Here is a 13,382-nt window from a genome sequence, read left to right on the forward strand (position 1 = left end):
GGATTGAAAACCCACTAAAATTCTTCATTGGAAGATTTTTAAACAGGTTAGAAAATTGTTTCTATGTTCAAGTGTATAGGTATGAGTGTTTTTATAGGTGACACCTTTGCACTGCTTTTCGCAACAAAATCACATGATGATGGAGACATTTCCAAACTTCTGTTTTCAAAATGCTCTCTCCATACGATGAGTTTCTTTAAAAAAGCAGTTATTTTCTCACTCATGAAAATGTCACCTTTACCTTGAAGAGACAGATGAAATGTTTTTATTTTTTTTAAATACTGGCCTAGGTAGCGTAGTACTGACAGGCCCTTTTCATCACAGAAAAGGTCAGCAGATGTGGAACACTTGCTTGTCTTTCTGTGAAAGAAAAATGTGTACTCGTCTTTAAGTTTGACAACTCTTTTAAGCACTTTGCCATGAGATAACCAGTGAACCTCGGCAGTACAAAAGACTTTTGTGGTCACTCCCCATCTCTTTCCAAAGTATTGTAAAGATTCTAGTATTGAAAGGTCTTGTTTTTATAAAATTAACCACATTGTTGACATCTTGTAGCGCTTGGTGCACTTCTGACTCCAACTTATTTGCTGCGCTAGCTTGCCCATGAGTGATCCAGTGAATCAATTTCACTATCGCTGTAACCTTATCCTGGGATCCTTTTTTTATTCCAGTGAAAACAGCCACTCCATCAGTGGTTACGCTTGTACAGTTTCTCCATAAAATGTCATTTGTATTAAAGAAACCGTTTACTGTTGAGAAAGATCTTCTCCAGTACATCTTTTCTTTAGTGACTGACAAAAAAAGTTGTTCTTCACATATTTAATCATTTAAAAAATCTAGCAAATACCATAAACTGAGACAGGTTAGGAACACCTGTACTTTGATCCAGCTGTATAAGAAACCTCCCACACCCCATAACTTATTCTAATACTTGTTTCTTCAAACCTTCAGCAATGGTTTCTATGAAATTTTGTAAAGTACTGGATTGAGTATCACATGGCTGTAAACATTGCTGAAAAAACGTGTAAAGGTTTGTCTTCATGTCCTGGATGGTTAGTTTTCAAATGCCCTGCTAATCCTGATGGCTTCATACTATTATTAGTTAACACCTAAATGCACGATATACACTTAAACTGAGGTTCATTTTTAGCGATAGTGGATGTAAATTCATATTTCAAATAGTCGTCTTGATAGTTTTGAATTTTTTTGGCCAACTTTTTGTCAAATCTGATTAGATTGTCATTGGTACTACCATGCAATGTGGTTGATGAAGGGCTCGTACTAGGAGCAGAAGTGTCAGCTCTGCAACTTTCTTGTTTGTTTGTGCTTGTGTTATTAGTATTACCTTCAATATGCAGGATTTTTTTCAGGAATCTTTTTTGAAGCCCCTTGGTCATTTTGTGAGGGTTAGTTTAGTTACAACTAGATAATATAATCCATAGATCCACGTAACTGGGCACATGTAGACTGCAATATGTCACAATACACTGAAAGTGAACGAATGAGTGAGGGTGCCACTGTCAACCCCCTCCGTGTTGTGAAGCATCCACTCTTCCCCAAGGATACCTCGTGTACTGTCTATGTGATGTGTGACCATCTGACATACAGACCAAATGAGGGTGCCAGTGTCAAGACATATTAAATATTAGTAAAGCTTGATTTATTTCTTACTTTTTTAGATGAAAAATAAACAGAAGTTCTAATATTTTCTTCCCGCACCCCAGTGGATTTCCTTACACACCCCCGGGGTGTTCACCCCCAGGTTGGGAGATTACTGCTCCAGAGCATGTTTTATTGTAGTGTAAGAACGTGCAGTAACAGTATGACAGTGCCTCACTTCCTCAGGGAGGTAACGGGCATGCTTCTTTATGGCAGCTGCTGGTCTTCATTTGTGTTGAGCTGTCCTTCCCTGATCCAGAGAAACAAAGTTCTAGTTGTTCTGGTGCAATGTGTCTTTCTTCTTTTTTTCAGAAGAAATCAAACATAGTCTTGCCCCCACAAAAGTAGGGGAGGGGAGGAGGGAAGAGAGATGAAAGATCTGGAAAACTATGCTTAAGATACTTGTTTCCTTTTCCTCTGTGCAGAGATTTTGCACTGCTGTGTACATGCATTTAACACAAAAATATGATGCTACTGTACTTTGATCATAACAAACTGGGAGTTGATAACAAAACCTTGATCTATGATTTAGATTGTTCAAATAAGTGTGTCAACCATTCTGTTATATGTACTGGCATCAGAATGTCTTTTAACGAGAAGAGAATTTGATTTAAAAAGTTGTTCAAAAAATCTCCTGCTCAAACTTTCCTGTTGATGTGGTCCAAAAGCCTTCACTTACAGGATCTTCCAAGCTTAACTGGCTAAGCTCAGACTCTTCCTAGTCAATCTGAAAATATTTGGGAACCAGGATGAGAAGACATCAAAATAGCCTATTTTTTATATGATTGAGGAAAATGAGCATGATTTCTAGTCCTCTGTTTATTTGCATGCTGTCTAATGTGTTGTGTTTCGGGGCCTTGGTGGTGAGGAAGATTGATCTAGGAGTAGAGGTAAAGGCTTGAATTCTTTGTGTTTAAAGAACTATATTAAACCAGTTTTTTATTTTCTAGACAATTTCCCTTGAATAAGTGTTGCAGAAAAGAAGGTACTATTTGTCTTCTCTCATTGCCTCAAAAGCAGAACAGTATTGCTCCGTTCCCTAAAAGAACACTTTGCAATAAGAGGTTGGAAGATGTTGGGCAAGGTTCAAGATACACTCCCAGGCCTAGCATTGCTACTCCCCCTGGCCCTTGCAGCCTATTTTGTGTTGGTATAAAGGTGCCTTTATCTTAGGTATAGCATGTTCAGCGTCAGCACCTTAAAGCAGGAGTGTTAAAATCCTTCCTTAATTTGAAAGTAATTGCTGGATCAGTTGCTGAATCTCTTGAGAAGTATAAAGCTGGGTAATGTAAATGCAATCGACTAAATTGGACGCTAATGATTTTGAAGTCAGAATATTTTTTCTAACCCTTGGTTTTGTTGGCAGGAAACAATGGCCACTTCTGATTGCATACCCAAATGAGAATTTAGGCTTATGGATTTCAGAAAGTTGCTTGTATCTGAAGTGTCCCTTAATTGCTGCCTTATGTATCCCTTAATGCTTATGTATCAATATAAATTTGCAAGAAACAGGCTGTTTAGGAAACTGTGCTGCTAGCTCTGCTCCATCTGAATGAAGGCAAAAATCTGCTCAGAAGGACCTTATTTAGTGATGATGCAACACAAACTGATGGTGAACACCAGGCAAGCAACATCAGCCATGTCAAATGACTTTTCTACACATGGAAAGTGTTGATGTTCTTGAAAACTTCGCAGTGATTGTATTGTTTTGTCCAGAAAATCTGTCTTACAGGCAGATTTTGTTTTACAAGCAACTGTTTTTCTTTCCCTTCTCCTCCTCCCAGTTTTGATAAAGAGTATTTTTAAGCATACTTTTACCATTTGCAGCAAAATCCTGCAGTCTTTTCTGAAAGTGATGAGTTATCTTTTGTTAGAGATACTTAATCATGTATGGAGATGCCTGCTGTATGGTATGCAGATACCACTTTTGACAACTTGATGCCTTTCCTCAGAGCAGTGATTCAAACATCCTTGTGAAAAACAGTGAAGGAAAAAAACATGACAAAATTGTTCTAGTAACAGACTGAAGTATTAAGCGCTGAAGAAAAAATGAAACATACAGGTCTAAGCATCCTTCCATGTTGCTTAAAGCTCCCAAGCAATTTTTTCATGCTGTCTTACTACGTTATGCCTGCATAACTGAAATGTATTTTATAATCATTGGCTGCATCTGTAACTGGCTTATAAGTAGCTGCAACATTAAACTTCTGTAGGCTTGCCCAGCTACCTCTCTAGCCTGTACACTTTGTGCTTATGCTTAAATGCATTAGGAGTTTTAATTCAATGCAGCTAGTGATCACAGAAAGTTTTAAACATGCATTTAAAACTTGACAAAACCTGACAAATTAAGTGTCCTTTTACAACGGGGCTACAGCATTGGTGGATAAGGGAAGGGCAACTGACATCATCTACCTGGACTTCTGCAAAGCATTTGGCACTGTCCCGCATGACATCCTTGTCTCTGAATTGGAGAGACATGGATTTGACGGATGGACCACTCAGTGGATAAGGAATTGGCTGGATGGTCGCACTCAAAGAGTTGCGGTCAATGGCTCAATGTCCAAGTGGAGACCAGTGATGAGTAGTGTTCCTCAGAGGTCAGTACTGGGACCAGCGCTGTTTACATCTTTGTCGACAATGATGTGGACAGTGGGATTCAGTGCACCCTCAGCAAGTTTGCCGACAACCCCAAGCTGTGTGGTGCGGTCGACACGCTGGAGGGAAGGGATGCCATCCAGAGGGACCTTGACAGTCTTGAGAGGTGGGCCCGTGCGAACCTCATGAAGTTCAACAAGGCCAAGTGCAAGGTCCTGCACATGGGTCAGGGCAATCCCAAGCACAAATACAGGCTGGGCAGAGAATGGATTGAGAGCAGCCCTGAGGAGAAGGACATGGGGGTGTTGGTTGACAAGAAGCTCAACATGACCCAGCAATGTGCGTTTGCAGCCCAGAAAGCCAACCATATCCTGGGCTGCATCAAAAGAAGTGTAACCAGCAGGTCGAGGGAGGTGATTCTCTCCCTTTACTCCGCTCTCGTGAGACCCCACCTGGAGTCCTGTGGTCAGCTCTGGGGCCCCCAACATAAGAAGGACATGGACGTGCTGGAGCGAGTCCAGAGGAGGGCCACGAAGATGATCAGAGTGTTGGAGCACCTCTCCTATGAAGACAGGCTGAGAGAGTTGGGGTTGTTCAGCCTGGAGAAGAGAAGGTTCCGGGGAGACCTTATAGCAGCCTTCCTGTACCTAAAAGAGGCCTACAAGAAAGACGGAGAGGGATTTTTTACAAGGGCATGTAGTGACAGGACAAGGGGTAATAACTTTAAACTGAAAGAGGGTAGATTTAGATTAGATGTAAGGAAGAAGTTCTTTACTGTGAGGGTCGTAAGGCACTGGAACAGGTTGCGCAGAGAGGTTGTGGATGCCCCATCCCTGGAAGTGTTCAAGGCCAGGTTGGATGGGGCTTTGAGCAACCTGGTCTAGTGCAAGGTGTCCCTGCCCATGGCAGGGGGGTTGGAACTAGGTGATCTTTAAGGTCTCTTCCAGCCCAAACCATTCTATGATTGTGTGATTAAGTGCTAGTAGAATACTTTAAATACAATATTTAAAGAAGTGTACAAAAGGTGTACATTTTATATTTTTGTTAACACTGAGAGAGAAATAAAACCAAAAAGGAAGATTTAGGAATAGAAATATTCACTAGACTATGCTACCTAAAGCCAATTGCATTCTGCAGATCCTTGTCAGGCACACGTTTTGACCTCTGAGAGAGGTTGCAGGCCTCTGTGCAGTCCTTAGAGGAAAAAGCTGTTTGCAGAGGTGCTAATTTGTGATCTTAACTGTTAAGAGTTTAATGTGCTTGGACAATGGGTTTCCATTTTTCCTCAAGAAGCAAGCTTTCCCTGCCAATGAGTTAGCTTTCATTTTTCAAACATGAAGGCATGTTGGGGCAAATACCTTGGGAAGTACGGAGCACTGAAAACTCCTAATGATTATGGAACCAAGTAATCCAAAATAAATCCAGATTTTTTTATTTTTAACACAAATCACATGAAAACAGAAGATATGGCAAGATCAAGAGAAGAGTTCAATTTTTAGTGTTTCAAAACAATTCTGAAATTATTTATCTGTATATGAAATACATCAGCAGCACCACAGCTGCCCTTCCTGAAGGTGAAAGAAAAGAAAAATGTGATAAAGGTCAGACTGTCAGGCAGCATATTATGAGCAAAACACTTTCCTACGGTAGAGCCTCACCAAGAGTGGGCTGGTGCCACCTTGACATTACAGCATCTGTCAAAAGGAAAAACAACTCATGACTCTAGGCAATAACTGAAGGTAGTAAAAACAACCCATTTGCCCTATTTCTCCTATCTCTAGGGGGGAAAAAACGTCAAGCTACCATGTAGCAATAATATTAAAAAGTTCTGCACAGGTGCCTCAAGCAGCTGGTTGAGGTCTTGGTCTTTTATTTTATTAGGAAATACACAAAGGTAAAAGCTTATCCCTAAGTTTGTGGAAGGAGCCCAGGGCAAATATTTCTGAATTTATTTGCTTTTATTCAGTGTTAAATGTAGTTATATTTGGAAAAAGGACTATAAAAATGGAACAGAAAAGGTTCCATGCATGCCTTTTGAGGTAAATTTTTTAAATTTTATTTTTAAATAGGATGTTTATTTATCCTGAATTGCAAAGACTCCAAACTCAACCTGAGATTTTCAACTATATTTCTAACACAATTACCGGAAATGCTGACCCACCTAAGGTGTAAGGTAAGTGTAATAAAAGTGTATTTGAGATAGCATGGGGTTACTGAAGAGAGAGAAGGAAAGAAAGCAGCTTGACTTCCCTAACCAACTGAGTTTTCAAACCCAACAAAATTCTCATGAAGTAAGCAAGCTTTATCTGGAAGTTGATACAATAAAGATTAGTACTGGTTGCAAGAAGGTTTTGTTAAAATCATTTAGTTAAAAAGTGCTTTACTTGTAGTAAGACCTAACTTTGAAACGAAATGTTTTTGACATCCCATTGATCAATGACTTTGGCCAAGGTTATATCTGAACTGTATCTAGATTTTTTAAAATTAATCCTGTGAATCAAAACCTAGTAGGAAAACCTGCACACCAAACTTGATCTCTGAAAACCGAAAAACTTGGCCTTCAAAGAAGAGAATTCAACCCCATCTCACAGAGCCATTTTCCCGTGATACCCTGGGTGCCACAAGCTTTTCCAGTATTCATTCATCCTCTCAGCAGAAAACTTACAGCTTCAGGTACCTTGTCCTTTAAAGCTGGGAGAGTCCGACTACTGCAGTCTCAGGTGTCCATTTTGCAGCTGATTCCAGTAGGATACAGCTCCTTAACTCCAGTACTGTAAAAATGTCTTTTGTTTATTTGTTCATGTTCCACTATTTTTTTTCCCCCTGAAATGACAATTCTTTTCTGACCATGCGACTTCTGAGAAGATTCCTAGTAGTTGGTATGTGACGGTGTTTAGTAGCAAATAACCATGCTTGAATTGGAGTGTTCAGATGCTTGTTGTCAGAGGAACGCTAGTTTAATGCTTTCTTGTGTCATTTCTGTCCTGCATAAAAAAGATCTAAAAGTCTAAGGAAAGGGTCACGCAGCAGTGCTATTTAGAGCATTGCATGTTCTGGTCACTTAAGCCTTGACTGCATCGTTTCTTTACTAACCAAGGTTCAGATGATTAATCCCATTGACAGCAGGGACTGGACGTGCCTGACACTGCTAGTTGCAGCTGTCTAGAAAGCCTAGTGTTAGTAGTAAAAATATCAGGAAATCTTGACTTTTGTTGTCACAGTGTTAGCCTTCACATCATGGTCTCAGGAGTAATTTAAGGTGTAGGTGTCTTTGTAAAAAGATTGTACCACTTTATTCCTAAGTAGAATTAGTCATACGAGAAAATTTTAGCTGAGGAAGTAGTACATCCATCCACAAACCCCAGCATGTTGTTTGAGTTTGAAAGTGCCTTTAAGGCACTGAGCTTCAAATGCTTGGGTAAAACATCACACATACTCCTTCAATGTTAGTCTGAGACCTTCTTGTCAGCTCTTTTAGAAAATACAATGCCTGCATTATGGCAAAAAGGTATTGAACTATCTAAAAAATTCTATCTGGCATCACCCTTCAACTCAAAGGACCACACACAGCTTTACCAACTGGATGAAAACTTTGTTTCTAATGCTACACAAGACAACCCCCAGTAAAGGACAGACTGAGGGAGTGAAGAGTCCTTGTTGTGTTGATCTCTTTGAAAGTGCCAGTTGTGAAATCTGAGATCGGTTTCATTAATACATCCTATGGATGGACAAAAAATCCTCACCTACTCATGCACAATGCAGTATAGTCTCTGTTGTTCGTATCTCGCAAAAGTTTTAGTAAGCTTGAATAGTTGTCTTCTGTCTGTCTACAGATTAGTCTGGTTTTCATGAAACTGAAAAAACCCAAGATTTTTCCAAAATAATCACCCTCTGTGCAGTAGAAATGTATTTGCTGAAGCAGATGATGGAAAGTAGAACACGTTCCTGTTTTATAATTAAACATTGCAAATAGCAGAATACCTTTTTCGAGAGTCAGATGTTGGGTTGGGTTGGGTTTGTGTGGTGGGGGAGGGGCTACAGGGGTGGCTCCTGTGAGAAGCTGCTAGAAGCTTCCCCGGCTCCAAACTCGGACCTGCCTCTGGCCAAGGCCGAGCCCATCAGCAACGCCGGTAGCACCTCTGTGATAGCATATTTAAGAAAGGGAAAAAGACTCCTGAGGTAGCAAGTAAAAAGGTGGAGGAAGAGGAAGAAGAAGAGCTACAGTAAAAAGAGGAGGAAAGGAAGAAGAAGATGGAAGAAGAGGAGCTCCAGTGAGGAGAGGAGTGGGATGTGAGAGAAACAACCATGCAGACACTGAGGTCAGTGAAGGAGAGGGAGGAGGTGCGCCGGAGCAGAGATTCCCCTGCAGCCCGTGGTGAGACGGCAGGCTGTCCCCCTGCAGCCCATGGAGGTTAACTGTGGAGCAGACATTCCCCTGCAGCCCGTGGAGGACCCCACGCTGGAGCAGGTGGCTGGGCCTGGAGAAGGCTGCGACTCTGTGGTAAAGCCCATGCTGGAGCAGTTTACGGAGGACTGCAGTGCGTGGAAAGGACTTGCTTTGGAGAAAATCATGGGGGGGGCTGACCCCCGTGGAAGGGATCCCACGCTGGAGCAGGGGAAGAGCGTGGGGAGCCCTCCCCCTGGGGAGGAAGGAGCGGCAGAGACAGCGTGTGACGAACTGACCACAACCCCCATTCCCGTCCCCTGCGCCGCTGGGGAGGAGGAGGCAGAGGAATCGGGAGCAAAGCTGAGCCCGGGAAGAAGGGAGGGGTGGGGGGAAGGTGTGTTTTTAAGATATGGTTCTATTTCTCATCATCCTACTCTGATTTGGTTGTTAACAAATTAAATTGGTTTATTTTTCCCCAAAATCAAGTCTGTTTTGCCTGTGACCACAAGTGGTGAGTGATCCCTCCCTGTCCTTGTCTCGACCCACGAGCTTTTTTGCTGTATTTTCTCCTCCCCATCCTGATGGGGGAAGGAGTGAGTGAGCGGCTGTGTGGTGCTTTGTTGCCGGCTGGGCTTAAACCATGACAGTAAATGAATTGTGATTGAAAGTAGTCAGATGCAGGAGGAGCCCCACCTCTGTGGGCTTAGATGGCTAAATTACTGAAAAACAAATGGAAACAAACTGAGATAATTAATCTAAAGAATGTATAGGGGTTTGTACCAAAAATATTAAGACTGTTATGACTGAAGTGTGAACAGAAGAGTGTGTTAAAGCCTTAGAAACAGCCAAACAAGGATATGGTATGTGTTAATTGCTACAGAATGCTGCACATGGTTTCATTCATATGACTTGACAGCAAGAAGAAAAAACCTGAAATATTAATGCTGTCAAGGTGAGAGGTCTGGAGCCATAAAATAACCATATATGAAAACGAACCACAAGTCTCAGGCATTTTGCTCAAGGTTTACAAGGGGTGAGACAAGTTACAGAGGTGAAAGATCCCAAGCAGCGTCCACACGGAAGGATTATAAAAAACACATCCCCCAGTGTGTCATAGTCAAGCAAAAAGAAATGAAGATGTGTGAGAGCTGAGTAGACAGCCTTGCTTCTCCTCCATGTTGTGCCCAAGCGATCCTGGCCAGACTGGTTAGTCGCATGCCTTGTTAGTATGCAACTGTATGCACAGTGTATTTGAGATCATTTTGTTAAATGAAATTTCCTCTTCTGTAACATCTTGCATTGAATTTTGCTACACTAACTTCCTGTAAATATAGGAGTGAGTTAAAAGCCCTGCCGTGACTGACAGCATTTTAGTAGAGTGGGTGGTGGCTGGAGAGTGCTTTGCTCTGTGTCTGCGAAAGCAAGTGGTGCCACCAAGCAGGAAGGCTGTCAGAGCATAATTTCTTTGGTGGCAATGCTAGTTCTGAAACGGCTTGGTTTTAGTGTCTTTCGGTTACCTCAGGCAGATGAGCTAACTGTGCGACTGCATTACAGAAAATTTAGGAATGCTGCTCTCTGTGCAGAAGTGAAGCCTACATCAAGAAAAGCTCTAAGTATAAAAAGGAAAGCAAGCATATGTATGTGTATTGACAGCACGTATACTTGGAAGGAGGAAAACGAGTCCCAGATCAGGTATTGGATTGTGTGGGACGGAGAGTGAAAACTGGAAGTCGAGATCAATGAGCCTTTGGCACTTGAAATTTTTTTATGCTGTAGAGAGTGAAGGCTGTGGAGGGAATTATATAAAACATTGTAAAAATTGGCCAGTGCTGGCACAGCACAGTGTGATCCAAGAGGTGACAAATGTGCTAGTCTTTGTAGAGTCATGGGCAGCACTGGAATAGTGTGACTGTCAGCCTGAAAGCACTCCTCCGCAAGCTGCTTGTAGCTGCACAAGTTAGTAACTAGCAAGTTAGAAAAGCGTTGCAAACATCTTTTAGCAAGCAAATAAAAACATAAACTTCCTGTCATTGAAAATGGGGGAAGAAAACATGAGGCATATAGCTAGATCACAGCAAGACTGAGGCCACCACCTCTGACCCAAGAGGGAAGCTGGAGCTATAGACCATCCTTGGGCTGGAGGAGAATGTTATGTGGGGCACTGATGCAAGTCCCTGAAAATACAACTTAAAAATAGGCATTTCCCGGCAGCTGGATACTTTTGCAAATATTTAAGGTGAATCTGAGAACTTGAATGAGATGAGCTCCATGGTGCACTGTGATGGTTAGAAAAATCTAAGTCATTCCTGGGCACTTGCAGGGATGGCAGTTGCTCATCTAGAATTATTAACTTCACTGCTTGACAGCAAGTCTGCTTGTGCCTTGGGAGTCTTACAGATACACTTCACAGTACCTGACGCTGCTAAGGCTAATTAAATAATTTGCTAACAAACAATGTTTGTGTGTGTTTGAAGGTCTACATTCTGGTAGTGGTGACTAACAATGTAACAGGAGCTTGGCTTTGTGTTGTTTACTCAATATCTTTTGTTACATCTACATTAGGAGATCATTTGCACAATAGAAGGGGATCAGTAGTTGGAGGCTGGTCCTGGACTTCTGTTTCTGTTTACAGTGGTGGTTTAGGGGATTTACTCTGAATTATATCTAGCTTGGTCCCCTGGGCCAAAAGTCTCCATCACACCTGTGGTTTGGAGACAGCTAAAGGCAAAAGGTTTAAGGGCTGACTGGATGTTCTTGGGACAGAGAGACCTGGTACAGGGCCCAAGGAATCTATTCAGCGTACAGGAAGACCACTCTGAGAAAAGAGACTGTTAAGTAGAGACAATTAGGACAAGTGCTTCAAAACTGCTCTGAACCAAATCGCTAGTGCAGATGCAGCCTGAAGGGAACAAATTTTCCTTTGCCTGCTTTAATCGCTCTCACAGGGTAAAAGGTGAAATCTGCCTTCTCTCCTCTTTTTAAAGACACCTCCTAAATTAGGGCTTCCATCACAGGTAGTGGATAATTTTAAAGGATTCCGAGTTTAGGACAGATATTCTGTCCTCAGTAGTAGCTCTGTGCCTTTATTGGACGATCTGTTCCTCTAGGGATACTCCTTATATGAATTTTAATGGCAGCACAATTTTCAAGACAACTGTGGACTTGGCCCTCAGACTCAGTATCTCAATTCGCACCTTGTACTTATCCTGGCTATCAGAATCGTTTGCAAAGATGCCTGCTATGCTTGTGTTTATCCATGCTGAGTAGCCCTGCTGAAGTCAGAATAAAATTAAATGGGTATCTAAGTCTTTGCAGAATGATGTCCTGAGGCTGGAAGGACCTTAAACATTGTTTTTTGGGATATGTTTGCCTAGTCCTTTACAGGCAAAACCAGATTGATCCTGCTGGTGCTCCCTGCCAATTTGAGCTTGGTATGTTCCCACTTTGAGCTGGCCGGGCCCCATAACCACAGCTAGCTCAGAAATTAAGCCCATGCAGTAAATCTGGCTGTGAGATGAATTAGCACAGATTTGTTGCAAGGTGATGGTAGTTCCCAATCCCGGTTGATCGGAGTGTGAACAGAGCAAGTTTAAAACTGCTTGCAGATGGTGGCGTAGATATAGCTCTTAGCATACTAAAACAGTATTAATCCCAACAGTGCCTTAATAGGAACTGTTCGGTGATAACTATTTATAGCATCATAGGCTTGCCTTTAAAAATTTGTATTAGTTGTAATTTCTCATATAATTTCCTAAAAATCCCGTTTTTCTTATGTTAATCTGCAGGAAATGTCTGCTTCCAAAATGTGTATTCTGCTCTACGACCTTTACATCCTGACATGCAAATGCTGACTGACTTAATTTTTACAAAGGTAGTGTAGCCAGTGAAGCTATCTATAGAAACAGAGTTAAGTGTATATGTTTTTGCAGGACATGACATTTACCTTAGGATCCATTCTTTCCATTCCTTTATTCTCTCTTATCATGTATTTTGCATTACCTGGTGTTCATGTTCCTTTATACCCTACTTCACAAAACAGCCTGTTTGAAGCTAGACCTTAAATTACGGAGAGAATTCGGAAAGATGCATCATTAATATTTTAAGTGTAATTATTATAAATGCATGCCTTATTATACATGCACGCTCCTGCATTTTCCTTGCCCCTTTAGTATCCATTTCATGTTTGCTTTGCTGATGTCTGTGTGTTTGTGAGAGTTCACTTTTAATTGATAAATAGTATTTATCAGCAACCATCATAATAAAAAAATCATATTATTATCCAGGTGTCAGAATACATAGCTGAGAGATGGCACAGACAGTAAAATTAAACAACATTAATTAAGCTATAATACAGTTTCCTGCACTGTGGGAATCAGTGCTGTTATGACCTTAAAATATCCATGTGCTCTTGAACTGGAAAACTAAACATAAATGCAGGACTAACATATTCATGAACTGAATGTTACCTTCATGCAGATTTTTAGGTTCTGATAGCTAAGCTACTGAAATATGTTTGCGATTTATTTGTCATCTTCTTAAACTACAACTATAAAAGCTTTTATTACATTTCAAAAATATTAAAACCGTGCTAGAATTGAGTTATTGTGCTCTGAAGTCAAGTGACCACTAGCTGGCAATGTTATACAGCTCTTCCTGTTGCAGATTCATTGCATAATATATCATGGTTTGACTCAAGACCTTTAATTTTAAAAATAGAAAAAGAAATTGGATTTCAGTGGGG

The sequence above is a fragment of the Gymnogyps californianus genome, chromosome Z, assembly GCF_018139145.2.
Source record: "Gymnogyps californianus isolate 813 chromosome Z, ASM1813914v2, whole genome shotgun sequence".
NCBI classification, from domain to species: domain Eukaryota; kingdom Metazoa; phylum Chordata; class Aves; order Accipitriformes; family Cathartidae; genus Gymnogyps; species Gymnogyps californianus.